Below are 12041 nucleotides of genomic sequence, written 5' to 3'. Positions count from 1 at the left end.
TGTAAAAGAGACAAGCTTTTGAGCTGCATAGAAAATGTGAAGAAGGTTTCTCCCTTCATTCCATGGTGGAGGATGAGGAAAGAGATCATAGGATCAGCAAGGGACTTCAGCATTCGGGATGGCCTCAGATAGGCACCTGTGACCCAAACTGCCTCTATGCAAGTAAGCAACGAGCTCACTGGTATCTGGTTGTGAGTTTCAGCTGGCCTGACCAGTTCAGTGTACCCCAATTCATTAATGTCATAAACTGTATCTGTTATGCCTCATGCAAAGTATCAATGGAAAACTAACACCACACTGATCATGAATATTCTTGCATGGTGTATGTCCGGTGAGCATCCAAGGGACCATGCAAATATGGAGGAAATGTCAAACTAAAATTTGTTTACCCGACAAGTCTGGGAAGTGGGTAAACTGTTTTCTCACAGACAAAGGACAAGCCAGTGCTTCCAGACAGGCATCATCAGAGTCTACTAGCAACCACATGTCAAGTGGCCATTCATTTAGATTGGAGAGGGCAGGAAGAAATCTATTTTTTGCATTATAGAAAACTCTGGCAGGGGAAGAAATCAGCATAGAATGTCCTTCGCCACCAGACTCCATGTCGTTTTCCTCACAGCTTGAATGAACTTTATTTGGGGGGGGAGGTGCATCTTCAAGAAATTCATTGGACTATAAAAGAGAGAAGCAAAGTACCCCATGTTATCTTTCACCTAGGAAAACAAGGAGAACCAGCACCCTGTACTTCCGTGGTAGGTCCTGACTGAGAGACAGTCAGCCATGCTGGACAAAGAGGGATAAATGAGAAAAAAACCTCTTAAACCAAAGCCATACCTTTCTAGCTTAAGTTTTAGACTTTCTAATGCATGTTTTTCACTTTTATTTGCATGTAACCATCTCTCATTTATGTCTTTTACTTGGCCTCATTTAAATTCCTGTCTCCTTTTAGATTAAAAGTAAAACCAGATTAACAACAAATCAACCCAGTGCTGTTTGAATGGACGGTACCATTAACTCCAGTTAAAGTGATAAGCTGTGCAGTCTATCTCTTCAGAGGAGCAAATGAGCCTTATTATTCCCCAAATGATCCAGGAAAGGGCTGAACTTTGCAGAGCACATGGTTTGGGGAAAATTCAGGACTGGGGGGTGTTGGGATCATCTCGTCAGGTGTAACCAAAGCTGGTGGATACCAGAATATGGCTGGGGTGTAACAAGCAGATTGCTGGAATCCGAATGCACGCTTGTCTGCTGGCTGTGGGTGTACAGGCGGAGAGTCACAGCAGCAGAGCATTTAAGGCATCCAAGGTTACAGGGCAGGTGGTGACACAACCCCTCAATGATCTGGATTGCACCCCAGAATCTGACAGCACCATCCTCCTCGATTTTGTTTAGATGTCTTCTGTTTCTCCAGTATAATTAACCCTCAGGGATGGCTATAGTATATGAGCTCAGTCAGGATGATATAGAGTGTTGCCTTGGGTGGTTGCCAACTACTTGCTATTTGGGATCCTTGTCATAGTATTTCTTCTGTTCTAGTTTTCTCATATGTAGTTCTTCTGTAGTTATGTAACTGCTTCAGCATTAATTGGTTAAGGTTTCTTTAACTGTCATCTCAAGAAGCTATTAGATGTTGGCACTAAGGTTTTTGTCCTTCAGTCTATAAGTCTCTAAACTGGTGGTCCTCGAAAAGCATTGTTTTGTGTTGAGAAAGTCTCAATATTAAATGAGACTTTCTCAACCAGGTCTTTTTAATATCAAGTTCTTTGCTATTTGAACTGAGTAGTCTGCTAACCCATTTGATTGTGCATTATTTGATTGGATTATCCCAAGCCAAGCAAGCTGCAGTTTCATTGTTTTATTCCATAGTCGCTTAATGTGTTGTATACCATTTCAATATTTTTGAAAAAATGTAACAGTCCTACTAAGAAATCTTTCCCATTTAATTCAAATAGATCTTTTCTAGCCTTAGATCATGGGCTATCAGGAATCTAAGGACGTTTCGGTGGTTCTTTTGGATTCTATTTCCCAAAATAGATGACCGTTTTCTTCTTGGTGTTCATTGAAGCCTGGGCAGAATAGGCTATGTCTGGCTGTATTCTTAAATTTGTCAATCAGGTGGGAACTCTGGAGCATTTCTGACCTCCTACTGTGTGACATTTTGACACAATGTCCCACTATTATGTAGTAGTTTCATCTGCATATTTTTTCTTCGATATCTGGTCTTGTTCTTTTGGCCACCCATCTGAGGTTACTCTCTCCAGATTTAGTAAGGTTGGATCATTTTGAATTTCTTGTTTGAATTGACTGGTCAAATTTTGTTTTTGGAAATAGGTGGTCCTTTACTTCAAACTTCTCTTCCTCCACCTCCTTTCCTCTTATTGTTTTATAACTGATCTTAAAACTATTTCTGTATAAGAAACTCCTTTCACATTTAATTGATTCTTTCACAATTTCATAGTCCTTTGCTGAAGTCCAGCTGTTGCTTTTTCATGTTGTTTTGTTTAATATGGCTTTCACAGTTTCATAGTCTGTTATTACCTTGACCAATTTTCCACCACAAACATTCTGTGAGACCACTCATTACCAGAAACAAATGCCTAGGAGCTGATGGTACAGAACATTGAACTTTCTGTATCAAGATGAACCTGCCAAAACCTTTGACTTCAGATGCAAAACTGAAAATACTCTTGCATTTTGAAATCTAGACATGACTTCCTTATTTGTTCTTACAAGGAAGATGTCTCATAGGAAACCCTCTTTGTGTGTGTGGTGCCCATACCATTAAACCAGTCAGTAGATAGAAATAAATGGAGATATCCCATCTCCTAGAACTGGAAGGGACCTTGAAAGGTCATTGAGTCCAGCCCCCTGCCTTCACTAGCAGGACCAAGTACTGATTTTGCCCCAGATCCCCAAGTGGCCCCCTCAAGGATTGAACTCACAACCCTGGGTTTAGCAGGCCAATGCTCAAACCACTGAGCTATCCCTCCCCCCCATTTGCTCAGTCACAGCTCAGGAATTCGCTCAGTCACAGCTCATTTTACCATCTGGTCAACTTCAGCTTTTTACTTTCTCTCTGTACTAATGGGCCTTATTAAGTGTGTCTATCTTTTGGCAGCACATGTGTATCTGTATCAATGTGATATTGCATCCTTAATGCATCCCTTTCTGTTAAACACATGATCAACATCTTTAATGTTCATTGTGATGGAGTTTACCAGCCACACGCTGAGCCAACAAGGAATAATGAGCCACTGTGGCCCACTCAGCCCCTCCCTCTGACACCTGCCCACCCTGTCTGGTAATGAAGGGGCAGCTACAAAGGGAAGAGAACAGACATCCTATCTTTGCTCCTTATGGAAAAGACTAGCCTAGAACCTCTGTAGAGGCTGGTGATTGCCAGAGCCCTCTGGAGGAAGGTAAGCCTGACACAGGACTGTTGAATTTGTTTTGGGGGACTGTTTCTGTTTTCCTACCTAAGTACTACCTAAATGCTGCTGTCTGTGCCATCTGGGACAGACCTGCAGGGCCTAATGAGATTGCTTCAGGGAATCCCTGTGCAGGAGCTGTGCAGAGAACTACCTCAATAAACTCTGGACTTTTTGCATACTACTTGAGTCTGCCTGGTAGTTCATCTTGGACCCTGAAGAGTGTGGTCACAGTCATAGTTTATACTATGGGTGCCTTCATAAATAGCTTACAAAGAGTTAATAAATGATCATTTTAATAAACAGTGGATTGTTAGTCAATTGCTTGATACTGACTCCACCAAGTCAGTAGGTTGCTTATAAACATCTACCACATATTATACTGATGTATTTGTAACCATCTTTATCATGTTACACATGCCTTCAACATGCTTATAATATCTATTCATCATTTATTAATCCTTTATTACATATTTATAAATGTACCTTAATAGAAACAGTGACCTTTTCATATTACTTTTTGCTTCCTGTAGTTCAGTAGACATCTATTTGTTCATCTGCATTTGAAGACTGCTCTTCCTCCTAATCATACATGGGACAATCCTATTACTCCTTGTACAGACACATCAGTGTGGTTTTGCCACATGGGCTAAATCTGTGCCTGCTATACTAAACAAGTTTGATTTTCCGTTTTAGCATTTGGCAGTCAATCCTTTTGTGCATGCTCAGTGAGATTAAGTTGCATCAAAGGTGTCCAACATGGAAGGAGAATGATGTCATGTATGCTAAAAAGCAACCGTCTTGCAAAGTTATGTCAATCGCAGTGTCGGTGGTGTTTAAAAATTATTACCCAAATCAAAATACATCCAGGGGTCTCTTAATAGCCTTACAAAGTAAAACTCTAAAAGAGGTTGATTGTGACTCTGAAAATAAATAATCAAAACATGGAGGCAGTGTCAAATGGTAACGGAGTTGAGTGCAATTTAATCACAAGTATACCGTAAACCGATGATTAGTGATCACCCAATGTTAACATAGAAAAATAAGCTTGATTCATATAGTAGGCTCACCCCCTGAGCACCATACACCCATAAAACACAATCCCCTTACAAATCCCACTTTGTCGTATTATAGGTCTTGAACCACCTAGCATGCTATTGGTGGTGGTCAAGGTGCAAAGCATAAGCTGAGCTGCTTGCAGTGACTCAAGAGTGTGAGTACCAACCTCAGGGCAGACTGTTAGGAAGCAGGGCACAAACCCCAAATTGGTTGTGAGTTCTCTACTTAGATTTCACCCACCAGTTATCAAGTGTGAACTCCTCAGGCACTAGAACAGCCTTAATGTGGGATCACAAACATATTGGAATTCCCAAGGGGACTATCTCACCACCCAAGAAAGCATACCTTTGTGATGGTCTCTCAAACCAAGAATCACTGGTTACATCCAGTTCCAAAGGACCAGTCACTTATTTTCAATCAGTTGCCCCTTAGATTTTACACCACAGACAACACTTATAGCCAACCCTATAATAAACTATATAAAGATTTATTAAATTGGAAAAGGAAATGAGTTGATTACAAGGTAAACATAGAAACACAAATGAGTTACAATCTTAAGTTTCAAAAGGTAATAAAAGCTTCTATAATAAGCAAGCTCTAACTGTCCTTTGGGTCTAACCCAGTCTTTCGCCTAGAAAGCTTTGACCACCAGAGTCCAAGCAGGACAGAGATCTAGTTCCTCCTTGTTAGAGGTTTTTATTTCCCCTCTTCCCCTGTGCTGTGGGCTGAGAACTTGGCTGACATGAGGAATCCACTTGCATGACTCATCTTCATGGAGGGAAGGGGAAAAACAACAAACACCTTTTGTCCTCTATAATGTCCCACAACAGTCCATCTGGTGCCGATGGACCTTCCCTGTTGGGCAGGACAAAGCACCTTCTGTTGGAGACCAACACTTCACATTAGTTAACGTCTCTGTCTTGTCTGGTGAATTACACAGTCACAGAGGCTTACAGTACAACTGCTCAATGACCTTACAATATGGGGCACTGATATTATAAGTGAGATCAATACAGGCAGCAACTCACAAGCATTCAATAAAGTGTAAACACGAAACAGTCTTATACTCCCAATACCTATTTTAACAATACCAACACACAGGTGAGCCAGACTGATTCCAGCTATGTTTTTGTCATTATTCCATTGAGACATGGGGACCTTGGCATGAGCTAGCACCCGGTTTGCCAGTGTCACAATAAGATTGCTCATCTGATAAGGTCTGCAGGATCAGGCCTTATATGAGCCATTCATCTTTACATGCTCCAGTAATATTGGTCTTAAATGCATTCATCCCTACGGTACCTGGGATAACTGAGTTTTATAACTAGCTCCGCCATGCATCATAGGGAAGACTTCAGTCAGCCTGCATTACTGCAGTCATAATGAGGCTTCTATACCAAAGGTCACAAAAGTTTTGCAATTGACTTCAGCAGAGTCAGGATTTCACCCCACAGTACTAGTCACATGAGATAAAGGGATAGAGTGGGAAATAGTCAGACATGTGGACAGATATATTGAGTTAGAGGATGTTCTAAAAATGGCCTTCGTTTTTTCTCATATTGTGAAAAAGCCATTTGTCATGGTTTTGATATGACAGACATGAAGCCTAGTCCCTTGATGACAGCATACCTCTCAAATTTGACATTCTTCCTCTAGTTGCCAGAAGGATGTTTGCTTTGTCCATCAAATAACTAAAATATGTATATAATATTTTCCACCTGCTTTAACTAACACCCTTCCCTTTCTCCCACACTCCTTCCACTACTAAGTCTGGATTTCTTCAATCACTTCTCTAAATATTTGTCATGTAGAGTTTCCAGGAAGAAAAGACTTAAACAGACCCAGAATTAGTTTAGAAATCGATTTGTCTTTTATACTGTTTAGAAAGCCTTTACTGTGAGGTGAACATTTTTGTTATATATCATGCACACACTTGCACTGAGGCAGCCTTTATTTGACCTCTTAATCAATCTGAGTGCTGGCCCGGGGTGGAGGGGGAGGAGAAGGAGATGCAAGATAGCTTATATAAATGCCAAGTTGGCTCTGTTCCCCTGAACCATCTGTACTTCTCGCTATGGTCAGACTAAATGTCTGCTAATGGCCCCTTCTTCTATGATCCATTTATACATCTTCTTTTTTAGTTGAAAACAAATGGCGTTATTGGACCTGCTTTGCTTCACTGCAGCTGTGAATTGCAGGCCTGGAAAGCCGGCCAAGTAGAAGTCAGACAGCTAAGTCTTTCTACTTAGAGGAGAGAGTCCAAAACTGCTGATTTGGCCTCATTTAATCCTGACTTTTTATCTATAAATTTTAACATGATGCTGAGAGGGAGTATCTCGACATGATGTACTTTCCATTTCTCTTTTTCCCTCTCTCCCTTCAGGAGACAGGAGGCTTTGCTAGGTTACAGAACTAGGCCTTGACACTTGTTAATCATTCTGCAGACAGGATGATACTTGAAGTCTATGAACATTGACGTATGGCTGATAAGAATGGGGCTGGGAGCGGTTTCCTGCAGGAAGAGGCATTGTCGGGCCCTTAAGGCAATAATTTTTGTTGAGGTTTTGATGGTCGTTGAAGTCGTGTGTACAGCATCTAGCACAATGGGAACCTGGTCCTGACTGAAGCCTCTCGGTGCTGCTGTATTGTTTATAATAAGTGGTCATTAAATTCTAGAGCTAAATAGGAAAGAAAGGTGGTTTGTGTGAGTTGCAGATGATTTAACTTATGCTTATTTAGAATTTAAAGCTATAAGTGAACTGCCCTCATAAAACAGTCTCAACTGTTGTCGTGTGATCAAGGTCTGGTTTAATGGTTTGAGACCGCTGATCAGGTTTTTTGTCCCAGTAAAAATGGGGTGAAGATGGGAACCTGAAATTAGGCTCCTGCGTCCATATTTAGGCACCTACATACATGACCTGATTTTTCAAAAGTGTTGAACACTCAGCATCGCTCTCTGACGTCCATGAGAGCGGGTGAGTGCTCAGCGCTTTTGAATGCCAAGCCACTTGTTAAGGTTCCTAAATAAGGATACTGATCCTTGTCATATGTTGGAGCTAGGATTTAAAAACCAGTCTTCTCCCAGCACTCCTACCTATCACACCCTTATTCTGGTATTGTTGACTACACTAGGGCTAGGTCTACACTACCCGCCTGAATCGGCGGGTAGAAATCGACCTCTCGGGGATCGATTTATCGCGTCCCGTTGGGACGCGACAATCGATCCCCGAATCGACGCTCTTACTCCACCAGCGGAGGTGGGAGTAAGCACCGTCGACAGAAAGCCGCAGAAGTCGATTTTGCCACCGTCCTCACAGAGGGGTAAGTCAGCTGCGATACGTCGAATTCAGCTACGCTATTCACGTAGCTGAATTTGCGTATCTTAAATCGACTCCCCCCTGTAGTGTAGATGTACCCTAGGTTTGTGAATAGCATGCTACAACCAGTGTGTGCCAATTCAACAAAACCACAGCAGCATTTCATTTGTGATGCAGACTCCTAGAGTTCTCAAGCTTATGTTTGAGGACAGGGAAGAATTCAGGAACAATCCTTTGCTACTCTTCACCTTGTAATCAGTTAACCTCGCAGAAAAGATTTTTTTTTTCTCCTTTTCCCCTGAGCAAGGATTTTTGGGGGGAAGGGTGTGACCTTTTAGTGTGTCTTATTTACTGGGCAAAAAGCCAAACGCTGCACTTTCATCTCAGCTGTGGGCTGTTTTGAACCTCGCTAAAGACAGTGGGTTAGAGTCATCACCGGTATAACTCCACTGACTTTGTCAGTCTTTGGGTACGTCTATACTTACCTCCAGGTCCGGCGGTAAGCAATCGATCTTCTGGGATCGTTTTATCGCGTCTTGTCTAGACGCGATAAATCGATCCCGGATTGATCCCGGAAGTGCTCGCCATTGACGCCGGTACTCCTGCTCGGTGAGAGGAGTACGCGGCGTCGACGGGGGAGCCTGCCTGCCGCATATGGACCCACGGTAAATTCGAACTAAGATAGTTCGACTTCGGCTACGTGAATAACGTAGCTGAAGTTGCGTATCTTAGTTCGAAGTGGGGGGTTAGTGTGGACCAGCCCTTAGACTCCAGGAGGATTTAAAATTCAGGTTTATTTAAAAAAATAGTCAAAACCCAGACACAGTGCACCAAGCAGTGGCAGCTTCCACCTTGTAGCAAGTTAAGTCCTAATAAGAAGTGGGTGAGGAAGAGCTCATAGGCCTGTTGTAAATGAGCCGTGCTGAAGTAAGGCTAATCATGCTTTTCTGTAGCAGGTGTGCATTTCCCTGCAGACCCCAGCCTGCAGTCTATTCATGAGCTGTTCTCCCCACAACCTCGCCTCGGAGGCCCCCAAGGCCAAGTTTCAAAATTGCTGCCTTCAATTTAATCCTGAACTCAATAGAACTAAAACAACAATAGAAATCTCAGTGGTGGAAAGTGCAAAAGCAAATTGCCGGCATCGCTTAGAAGTTAGAGATCAGCCGTGTCTCTTCCTCATCGTCTGTTCTCTTGAAATTGGGGAGGCTGTTTTATATGTATAGGCAGATCTTTGCTTGCAAGAGAAATCACACGAGCTCACGTTGCCAGGAATAACACTGTTATTTTTAATGGAAATAAGTCATTCATGACCCAAAGCTCTGAAATTGTTCCACACAATGTGCTGAATACATAAAATCTAGGGTTTCTTTTTGATGAAATAGGCTGGATTTTGTTCCACTTTTCAAAAAGATGGGACCCATTGTGTTGGGCTCTCTTCCTTATGGAAACCCGCCTCCTGGAACTGTAAAGTGCTGACTGTAAAAATAGCGAGGCAAAATTAGCAAATATATCACAATAACATACCACTAATAATTCTCATCAACGAATGGGTATAACCATTGCAGGCATCAGCTCATAAGCACACTGAGTCAACTCGCATGCAATCTGCTCAACACATCACTGTCTTTTGGAGTTTGGCCAGTGCCAAAATTTGAATTACCATGGTTTTCCTACTGGGCTTGAAAGACAAAGAGGCCCCAATCCAGCCCTCAGGTACGTTGCCTGAAATTCTGCATATGTACGGGATAGCTAGCAAACAGCAAAACAGGTCATGTGTTTCTAGGAAGCTGTGGCTTATGGGGAAGGTCTTCTGAAAGGTGTGCTTGAACAGGAGCAGTTAGAAATGCATTGGAGGAGAAGAGAACTAAAACCAGAAGTGCTGTGAGTTTGTACTAGATGCAGTTCCTGATCCTGCACTATAGAAGTCAATGGGAGCAGAATCAAGCTCTTTGTGAGGACGTAGGCCCTGAGCCTCAAAGGTATTTAAGTGCCTAATTTGATTTCCGTAGGAATTAGGTGCCTACATTCCATTGAGGATCTGGACCCTAGTCCTTGAGCCGTGCTTTCCTTTTACTATCTAATATTCTTGTCCAAAGCTACATGCTGTGGGAATGGTACTTGGAGTATATTTCAGAGTTTGTAAGGAGACTGTTCCTTCACAAATTGCCTCCAAATGTTGAACTGGCAGGAAACCTGTTTGGTTTCCATCAGAAGGTACACTGAAAATGACAGCTCCTCACAAAACATTGTGCTTTCAACAAACCGACATGATCTGATGGGGAAAAATGTTCCAACCATTCTTTCCAGTAGCCTTGGATTTATATCCAGCTTCCTGCAGAATACATGTGGCCATGTGGTAGTGTCAGTTATTGTAAATATTATTGTCTACCTTGAATTGCAATAACCATGTTACTCAGCTGATCTGATACTTATTTCTTTTGTTTGTCCATTTTGCAGCTTAATTGATCCAACAGGCCACTTAGATTCCAGTAGTTCAATTCTCTACCTCCTAGAATGAAAGCAGGAGGAGAGACCGGGTCTCATATCTGCATAGCAGTCTACCTTTAACCTCCACTCACCCAAACCTTACTGTATGCACGTAACCCAGTTATCCCATGCCCTCTTCTAGGGGGATCATTATGACTCAAAAATAGCCTTTTGTAGTCTTCATTCATGTTGGTGAGCGTTTACTCTGCAAGTCACCTCATTGAAGTCCATGAGATTAAGTTCAGGAGGAAGTGTTCATCAGTGCTCATGTTGCACAGTTTGGCCTAAAGTCTGTATATTGCTTTGGAATATTTCAGGATGAGAGCTTTGATATTCATGTCAACTGTCCTTCATTGTTCAAGGTGACTACCTCCCAAATGAAACCACACACCTCGCATTTAAACATCACTGTGTGCTGAGAACTATGGTGGGAACCATTATCTGTATTACAATAGTGCCTTGAGACCCCAACTGAGATGGGGCACCAGCTGTATGCTCTACAAGCATGCAGTAAAGACAATCTCTGCTCCAGCGAGATTAGTCTAAACAGACAAGACAAAGGCTGGGAGAAGCAGAGAGGGGAGCTGACTTGCCCAAGGTCACAGAGTAGGTCAATGGCAGAACTGGAAATTAAACCCAGGTCTCCTGGCCCCTAACTCAGTGCCTGATCCACTAGATCCGGCTATCCCCTGTATGTGTATATGATAGTGTGTATGTCCCACATGAATATATATTTCAGATGACTACTGAGATCACTACCAAATATGGAAAATATGGAACAGCATAGCAGGGGATCAGATACTATGTTAATGAGCTTGCTATAAAATCCTCGCTAGATGAGAGACCGACAGAATGACCTTTAAATCCATCTGGCTTTATTTTGGTGCCTTATCAGTGTGTTACAGTTATTCTTAACGTCTGACTGAGCAGCTAGTTTCATGATGTTTCACTTTAGATACTGAACCAAAATATAAAATCTTCAAGAGATGCATGTTCACATCCCGATGGTTTGGGAGAAGTCTCTATTTTGGGGCATAAAATGCGGGGATCTGCAGCATACATTTTTGGTGACTTAATTGGTCTTCAACATCAGATGTGCTCAGTATGTCTCATTGATCGTTACCATGATTGTCCTCGGTTTAGTGAGAATCAGAGGAAGCCACTTCTGTTGCTGGTCAGAACCAACCCCTGAATCCTTTCACATCCTTCCAAACATCCTGGACTCCCTTCATGTCCTTCTGAGAGACTGGCCCTTTCAGTTCTGTCTCCTTTTACTGCAGTGGGAGAAGGCAAATTAGCCAGAATTAATGCACTTTATTAAGAGCCCAACCATGACTCTTCGAGTTACAGCTGTAGTGTGGTATGCATTGCTCAGGCACTTTGGCTGCGGAGCACAGATCAAAGTAGAACACATCTCATGACACTGGCGGAGAATGCTGGAAAATAGCACTGATATCTCCTTTTCAGAGATTCAATTTCTACTTTCCCTCTGACCAGCTCTCTGGCGGGGTGGACACCCGCTCCTGCCCTGAGGGGTTTAAGAACAGCCCTGCGAGAAGGCTGGGGCAGGGAAGGCTGAGCTTTATTCGGGGGAAGTGGCTGCAACTGGGGCCACACCCCAAACAGACTCAGCTGGCCCTATAAAGGCAGGGAGCCAGGAGCTCAGACAGAGTCTCTCTCTGCACTCAGAGAGAGAAGGGCCTGGCTGCAGGGAACTAGACACAGGGTACCTGAGTGGAGAAGGGCTGGG

The 12041-nt window shown here is 42.7% G+C and overlaps 1 protein-coding gene across 5 annotated transcripts in view; it reads left to right on the top strand.

Moving 5' to 3' along the window:
• The window catches only part of LOC128839830 (urea transporter 2-like), a 419837-nt gene that overhangs the window by 204348 nt on the left and 203448 nt on the right, over positions 1-12041 (top strand). The window lies entirely within an intron of this gene.

This window comes from Malaclemys terrapin, chromosome 6, assembly GCF_027887155.1.
Source record: "Malaclemys terrapin pileata isolate rMalTer1 chromosome 6, rMalTer1.hap1, whole genome shotgun sequence".
NCBI lineage: Eukaryota > Metazoa > Chordata > Testudines > Emydidae > Malaclemys > Malaclemys terrapin.
This window is presented reverse-complemented; position numbering and strand designations above follow the sequence as displayed.